Source organism: Chaetodon trifascialis, chromosome 7 (assembly GCF_039877785.1).
Source record: "Chaetodon trifascialis isolate fChaTrf1 chromosome 7, fChaTrf1.hap1, whole genome shotgun sequence".
Lineage (NCBI taxonomy): Eukaryota > Metazoa > Chordata > Actinopteri > Chaetodontiformes > Chaetodontidae > Chaetodon > Chaetodon trifascialis.
Genome location: NC_092062.1, coordinates 23,820,080 through 23,827,782, shown reverse-complemented (window position 1 = coordinate 23,827,782; position 7,703 = coordinate 23,820,080).

The following is a 7,703-nucleotide window of genomic DNA, read 5'->3' as shown; positions in this document are numbered from 1 at the left end:
CTGCTGTGTACTGCAGGGGTTTGCATGTCTGCCATGATTCGCCTCAGTGATTATTCTGTTGCTGTTAACGCTGTTAGTGTTTTGTTTTGCATTGTTAGTTTGTAACGTGTATGTGACAAATTATTAAGAAATACCTATATTTCATTATTTCAGCTTTGATGCTGGTGAGTCAGAGTTGGCAAATATACATCTAAAGATGGGAAAAAAAAACTCCACTGAGGCGATAACAGTATGAACTTACTGTAAAAAAAAATAATTGATAATTGATATGGCTAAGTGCTACATGTTTAGTTTTATTTGTGAAGGCTTATTAAATAAATGTACACTGTCTGATCTTTGCTGGGCAGTTTTTATATTCTGTGTGTATTTGTGGTTAGAGTGAACAATTCATTACTTATTTATGAGGTCATAGCTTTCTGTGGCCTTGTGTTTACTGTCTAAGCCAGAGAAAACCCTTCTGCTGCGCTTAAAAAGTCTTTCTAGGAAAGATCAGTGTGTGTGTGTGTGTGTGTGTGTGTGTGTGTGTGTGTGTGTGTGTGTGTGTGTGTGTGTGTGTGTGTGTGTGTGTGTGTGTGTGTGAGATAGTGAGTGCACAGGGGGAAGGGCATGGGAGTGTGTGAGTGTGAGAAAGTGTTAGAGAGAGAAGCCATGCATGTGTAATAAAACAGAACAAACAGTGTGTGTGTCTGTAGGTTTAAGATATTTTTGTGTTTGTGCGTGAATTAAAGAGCGAGCGAGCGCACCTCTGTGTATATGTGTGTGTGCCTGAATGTGTGCATATGTATAGTATAAACTGTTGTTTATGCTGAGTCGACTGTTTCATCGCCTTGATGAAGCACACAAACACAGACTGCCAAATACACTCTCCTGTCGACATTGGTGAAATGTCCTCCTCCCTGCCTCTGTTTGAGATTTTTTCACCAAAAAAGGAAATGGAAAACTCGTAGCTGCATGGGGGAGGGAGGGGGGGGGGGGGTGACTGGTGGTAGAAGTAGGAGAGAAAGGAGTGTGGGAGAGGGAGAGAGGAGAGAGAAAGAGACGGAGGATGTTCACATCTGGAGTTGCTCCATGGCACTTTCACTGGGGGGTCAGCTCCACACACAGACCCCTTTGGATTTATTGGAAGGAGGAGGCGGGCGGGGAGGTGACGGCTAGCAGGAAGGGTCAGAGGAAGAGCTGTGGAGAACTGTATCATATAGCACATGCACTCTAGAGTCAACTTTAACATTTTCAGCAGCAATATGTTCTCGTGCACTCTTTCTCCTCCATTTGGTCCCATGTCTTTGTTATCACGGCCGCCCAGAATCAAGCTCACCCGACAGGACACGTCTGAGAAAGCGTGGCCTTTCGCTCGGCTTGAAGTGTGCAAGCAGCTGCAGCTGGCTTCTCAAAAGAGGTTGGTCACTTCACACAAAAGATATTAGGCTCACAGTTTTGCTGCTGGGCCTAACACTTCACTAAAACGTCAACTCTTGATGCAAAAACAAACAGTGGGACTTGTATTTAGGCTCTGAACATGACAGGACTGACCTAGCAGGACTCCGTCAGCCATCTTTAGCTGATCAAACACGTTAGGCTGCCCGCCAGTAACGTCATTTACAATTTCACATAAAAGAGACGCGGGTGTAGTTCACGCACTAAACACAGCTCAGTTTATTTTAATCAACGCTGCACATGTGAATGTTTAGACTGAATGTAGAATTGAGCTTGCCTCCTCAGCCTAAATCAACAAGTGGAACTTGAAGGACACTTTGCGTCCTAATAGAGACACTACAAGCTTGTCGAACACTTTTGTAAAATACACACTGAGTCATCATAAACAGTGGTGTTATTCAGCAAAACGTACTATCCTTTGCAGCACTTATGTGCTCTTGTAGTACAGATTGTCTCAGTTGATACCATAGATATATATGGTCTGTAGTTCATACAGGCTTTGTGGCTTTAAGGTAAATTCATGCAGTTACTTCTAGGGGTCATTTGTTAGCCAGTATTTAGCTTTGTTTGGTGCAGATATTGATGAATCGAATAAACATTAATATATTTTAGTTCTTAGAGAGGACAATGGCTTTCATGCCTCCAATTCAAAATCTATTGACTACAGTAATCTTTCACTTTATCAGACTATAAGTAAACATTTCTCTGCTGTGTATCACACCGTGCATCACCAGGCCTTCAAAAAATGACACATTACAGTCATAAAACACATATATAGCTTTAAACAGTGCTCCTACTCATAAAGTAGCCCCAACCAAAGTGCATCGGAAGAGGAGTGAGGCTGATTGAATCATGTTAATACAGGCTCAGATCCCAAAGGTTTATAGAAGGTTGGCTCCATAAAACCACCAGTGAGGGATGATTAGCACAGACCCCATCCATATCGTTCCCAGATGTCTGCTCTGCCCTGCTTTCACCCAGCTGGATCACTTTTCAGCCCAAAATCAGAATCACTTATCACAGTTTCAGAGGGAAGGAAATCCTCAGAGCCCAAGGTAAAAGGTAAGGTAAGGTAAAAACGAAATGTGTTTTTATCTGTAGAGTGCAGAAAGTTTAGCAAATCTTAGCTCTCTCTAAGTTTTTAATCTGGAATTTAATTGTATGCATCTATCTATTTGTTGTCCTTTATGACTCCTGTCTTTTATAACTAATCAGATGGGTGTTAAATCGTACATGCTTTAATGTTCACATTTAATTAAATAGAATTCAGAGTATTTGTGTAGGAAGTGGGTTAGATGATCTATTTTTATTTCACAGCAGCCTAATACAACACTTTGTGAAACTGTTTCATAAAAACTCTTCAGAGCAACTGTCTAATTTCTCTCAGTATGCATCTGACTGTAACAGTTCGCGTGTCATTAATGTTCTCAAATATGTGATTGAAGACATTTAAACTGAATCCACGTGTGTCTGGACAGACTTACCAGATACAGCGTGAATAGATGATGACCAGGTCCTGCAGTTTGGCCGGAGCAGATGAGGGTTGTCGCTTTCAAACTGAAAATTTCAAGCGGTAACCGGGGACACAATATGCAATTCTGCGTCCCCATGTGGTCAGTCCCACAACATAAACACACTCATCTGCACATACCGAGGAGACAGACAGAAAGACGGAGTAACTGGCTCAACTTAGGTCTGATAGAAAAGTTAAGTCAAAGATATATTTAGGAACTCGACCGTCAAGTGATTTGCAGACAATGTTTCGAAATCAGTTCTGTATTTTATCAGAAGCCAGTGAAGTGATCTAAGTTTAGGAGTGCTGTGTTTGGTTTTTATTGTCCCAGTGAGGACTCTGGCTGCAGCTTTTTGAATGGGCTGGAGCCGTCCCATAGTCTTTTTGGGAAGTCCCGCAAGACAGTAATCTAGACTAGAGGAGATGAATGCATGAACTAGTTTTTCAGCGTTTGACTGAGACAAGATGAATTCAACTTTTTAGATGGTAAAATGCCAACCTGTTCTCTGTATGGTCACAGTTTGGTTAGGCTCAAGTACCAAAACTGCTTGAATAGGTTTAGAAAAAGATTGTTCACTTTCAATTTATTTGTCCCACCCATCCATCCATACCACCTTCGTCCATTTGTGGACTTTCTTGCTCTTTATACTGTTACCTTGTTCTGAGCGTCAGGATTTCTGCTGCGCTTGTGAATTTAGACTTACCTCGAGAGACACTGAATGAGTTCATGAATGAACGACCACCCTCCTGTTTTTCATTTCCCAAACACCAAGGCAGACACAATCAGAGAAACTCGATCAAGCTTGAACCAGCAGCGGTGAGCGTTGCAGCAACTTGAGGTCACGTCCTGCTAGATGCCCAGACAGGCACGACGTGGCATGAGTCAGTCATCCTGTGTTACTGTTCACATCGCAGCCTGCTGGATCCCATGTGTCCCAAGTACCGCAGGAAGCACGCTTAATCAGTTTTATTTATCAAGATGAGAGGACAAGCATTCAGTATGATCCCTGACGTTAATGAGCATGGCTACATCACGTATTTGTTCATTTATTCATGCCATTGTTCTCCCTCCACTGACTGTCTGAAGACTTAAATTGTAGGGACTGACACACCTGGTAGAAGCAATTACTCGAGAGTGTCTCACCTGTTGATTACTGATTGGGAAACACACTTGCGTGAATGACACAGTGTGTATATATAATGAGGCGTGTTGTTTGTTCTTCTTGCTGCTTGAAGAAGTTGAGTGGAACCAAAGCGTGCCTGTGAACAAATGATTTTCTGAACAAACAAGCGTTTTAAGCTGCTCCCGTCCTTGATGTGGCTTTGATAGTGGAGTTTGGGGAGTTTCCTCCAGTGGGAAACACCTCCAGCTGTGGTGTGTCATTAGAACTGTTGAAATTTGGATTCCTCATGCAAGATTAAAATCTGGGGCGTGTTGACAAACTGCAGGCAACATTCAATATTTTAAATCTCTGACTGTTAAACAGCAGTAAAAGCACGCCAACATCCAAATCTTTCATCATCAATGTGTAATTTCACTCAAACAATACATGTGGGATTAAGATTTAACAGATTGAGATGACTTTCCAACCTTAAGTGAAGTTAATATTACTTGGCTGCTCTGTTTCTGCAGACAGGTGAGCAAGGGCTATGAAGGGCAGGGTTAGCATTCCTAAGACTGCGTTTAGTCACTGAAGATGACTCCAGGACGAACCTTACTTGGCATAAAATTCCCACTGGAAGTCCCATCAGCTGGACTTTCGTATAAGCTTTTTATTAATCCGTCAGCTAAGTGTGTAACTGGAAGTGTGTGAGTCTACAGCCCAGTTATCAGCAGTGACGCAATGAAAGCTGAAAAACAGGCGCTGAGGGGGGTGAGATCTCGTCTTTCACATCAGACACATCACCGGGTTTCTATGTGTGTGAGTCACTCTGCAAGTGAGTGCATTAAAGAAATCCACAAACATTGTAGAGACAAGTGTAATTTCTGTGGGAATCAAAAATGTGGTCATTTTGTTTTGTTCACTGGATTACCTTGAATTCTGCAATCAAGTACTGGGATTTTCTGGGATTTTTGCTCATTAAAAAACTCAGGAATCACATTAAGTGAGGTCACCTTTTGGCCTCACAATATCTGATTATAGGTAAACACAGAAAGACGTTATGTGACTATAAGAAGCAAGTTATGAATTTTGTTTAACAAATAATAGAAGCAACCTAAAGGCGGCAGCTAACACTGAGTTTTGACCGGCCTGTGTCCTCACAGAGTTTACCGTTAGGTGTTCACATGTCAAAGTGCACTGTTCCACTGCGGTCACGTCTGTAGTATGTAACCTCAGCAGACCGAGGTTAACCCCAAATGTCTGAGAGATTATAGTCTCATTGGTAATTTAGCATACCTCAGTGACTTCTTAACTGCATGTTTGCTACCGGAGAAGCTGGAGAATGAGGTGATGCAGAGTGAGAAATGAAGTTATAAAGCTTGTCAGTTTACAGTTTAACTCAAATGTGTCCAAGATATGATGAAAATAGACTTGCAGACATCAGGTTAAATAAGTATACTGACATATGTACCTGTTCACTGATAGGTGGCGTACTGCTGCTGCAGTTTCATGCTATTTTGTATAAATAAATGAAAGACATGAGATTCAGGGGGAACCTTTTGTGCATTGCCAATAATAATAGATCTCCACAATGTCTGAAAGTCATGTTCTGGTTTTTGGTTGAATATTGTCTTTTTCATACAGTTTTTTGTATTCATATTTCACTTTATTTTGATTATTGTCATAACTCACTACTGCCACCTAAAGGCAAGTGTTTGTTTGTGTGAGACACACCATGAGACACTTGTGGTTCTGAGCGGAATTTCTTTTGGATTTATTGCCATGAAATTTTGTGCAGACACTGAAGATGCAGTCTAATGACTTTGATGATCCCTCAGCTTTTCCTCCAGCACTCCCATCAAGTTAAAATTTCAATGTGTGCAATACTTTGTAATACTTTAGAGCCAAATCCTTGCAAAGTAAAGACATTCCCATCAGCCTCGGCTGTACTTTGTGTTTGCTAAATTGCAAAGAATACTGACAGGCCAAACTAAGACGATGAACATGGCAACCCCACCATGAGTCTGAGCCTTGTTTTTCATTTTTAGATCGACTCTGTTCACTACCTGCAGCTTTACAGAGACCTGGCGAAAGACAAGCACCCGAGTTACTGCGTTATTTCCTGTCGAGTAGTTCTCAGATCAGTGATGAACACACAAATCTGTTGTGTTCCTTCGGCAGAAGTACAAGACAAAGTGCGACTCCACAGCAGAGCAGCTGTAGGGCCTCTCTGCGTACTGAAGGCTTACGTATGTGCTGTGGCTTGAGACAGAAAAAAACACCATGCATCTGTGTCCCAAGCTGACACTCACGAGGCTGGTGCTTGTTGGCGAGGTTTGGAGTCTGCCTCTGTGGCTTGGCCCGAGCTCTTGTCCTCTCCATTCACTCCCATCCGAGGTCAAGGAGTTGTGCTTGCTTGTGGGAAGCTCTTATACTGTCTTGTAATGAGCGCTCTCAGCAGGAAAACAAGGCCTTGTTTTTCCAGAGATCAGGGTCGGATGCGTACAATGCTCTGATCCAGCCTCCATTAAAATCCCTCCTCTCCTGAGGACGACTGATGACAACTGCATCTCCGGATAGCATCCTCGTCTGCGCTTTGTTTAATATCCTCATAAGGCATACCTTTCACCTGGAAATAGCTACATGTTATAAAATCTGTGGTCAAAAATCACCTCATGCTGATAAATGTGCTGTAAATGTTCTCTATATGGACAATTGAAGTTAACAGCATTTCACACCCACACTGCATTTCACACACTCCGCAGTGGATAATGTGTTTGTTTTATTTTGCCATTTCCTCCCTCCCCATACATTTTTACACTTTCAAGGGTTTGATGTGGTTTTGGAACAAAGAGTTTATTAATGTGGGAGTTCAGGAATGCCATGAATTCTTATAAAGCAATTTAGACTTGGACATCTTCGGGACACAAGAATATTAGTCACATCTTTTGTCAGAGTGTGGTTTTGAGCTTTGCCCTTCTTGGTAATTGCTCTGGCGAAAACCATAAAAAAAGAAAAGATGAAATGTACAGTATGCAGTAAAAGCTTCTTCTGAGGAGAAAACCAATTTGTGTCAGCAGATTATTATCATAGCTTACATTTCTTTTCTTGCCATTGCTGTAATCAGCATCACTGGCTTCGTTTCAGACATTTTGAAGCCAACGATGCTGATTTAAGAACACTTTGTGGGCTCAAAACAAAAGTTTGGCAGCAGTCGAGCTGATATTCAAGGAGTAAAACAAATAAAGACGTTTCTGATAACCCCCCCCCCCCCCCCCCCCCCTTTAACCTGACTTCAAGGTTGAGTGGTGCAGGTGTTTGAAGATTCGACTTGTCAGCGGTTGAAAAGGAGGTAATAGGGTTTGAACTGCAGCAGGAATTCTCCTGCGATTGTTAGGAAAGAACAGAGCAGTCGCAATCAGGCCAACAGTGAGGGAGTTGAAAGACAGATCAAATGAGCCAAAGCTGCTGATGGGAAGTGAGAAGCCTCTTGATTACTTCTCTGCTTCAGTGGGATTGAAGGTTGTCAATGAAAACATTTCAGGGTGTGTTTGAATCTGCTTGGCTTTATGAAACAGAGGTGATTTAAGGCTAAAGGGTAGAACAGCACTCTGCTGAGCATGCCCAGTGTAACTCCAGTCAGCTACTGCTGG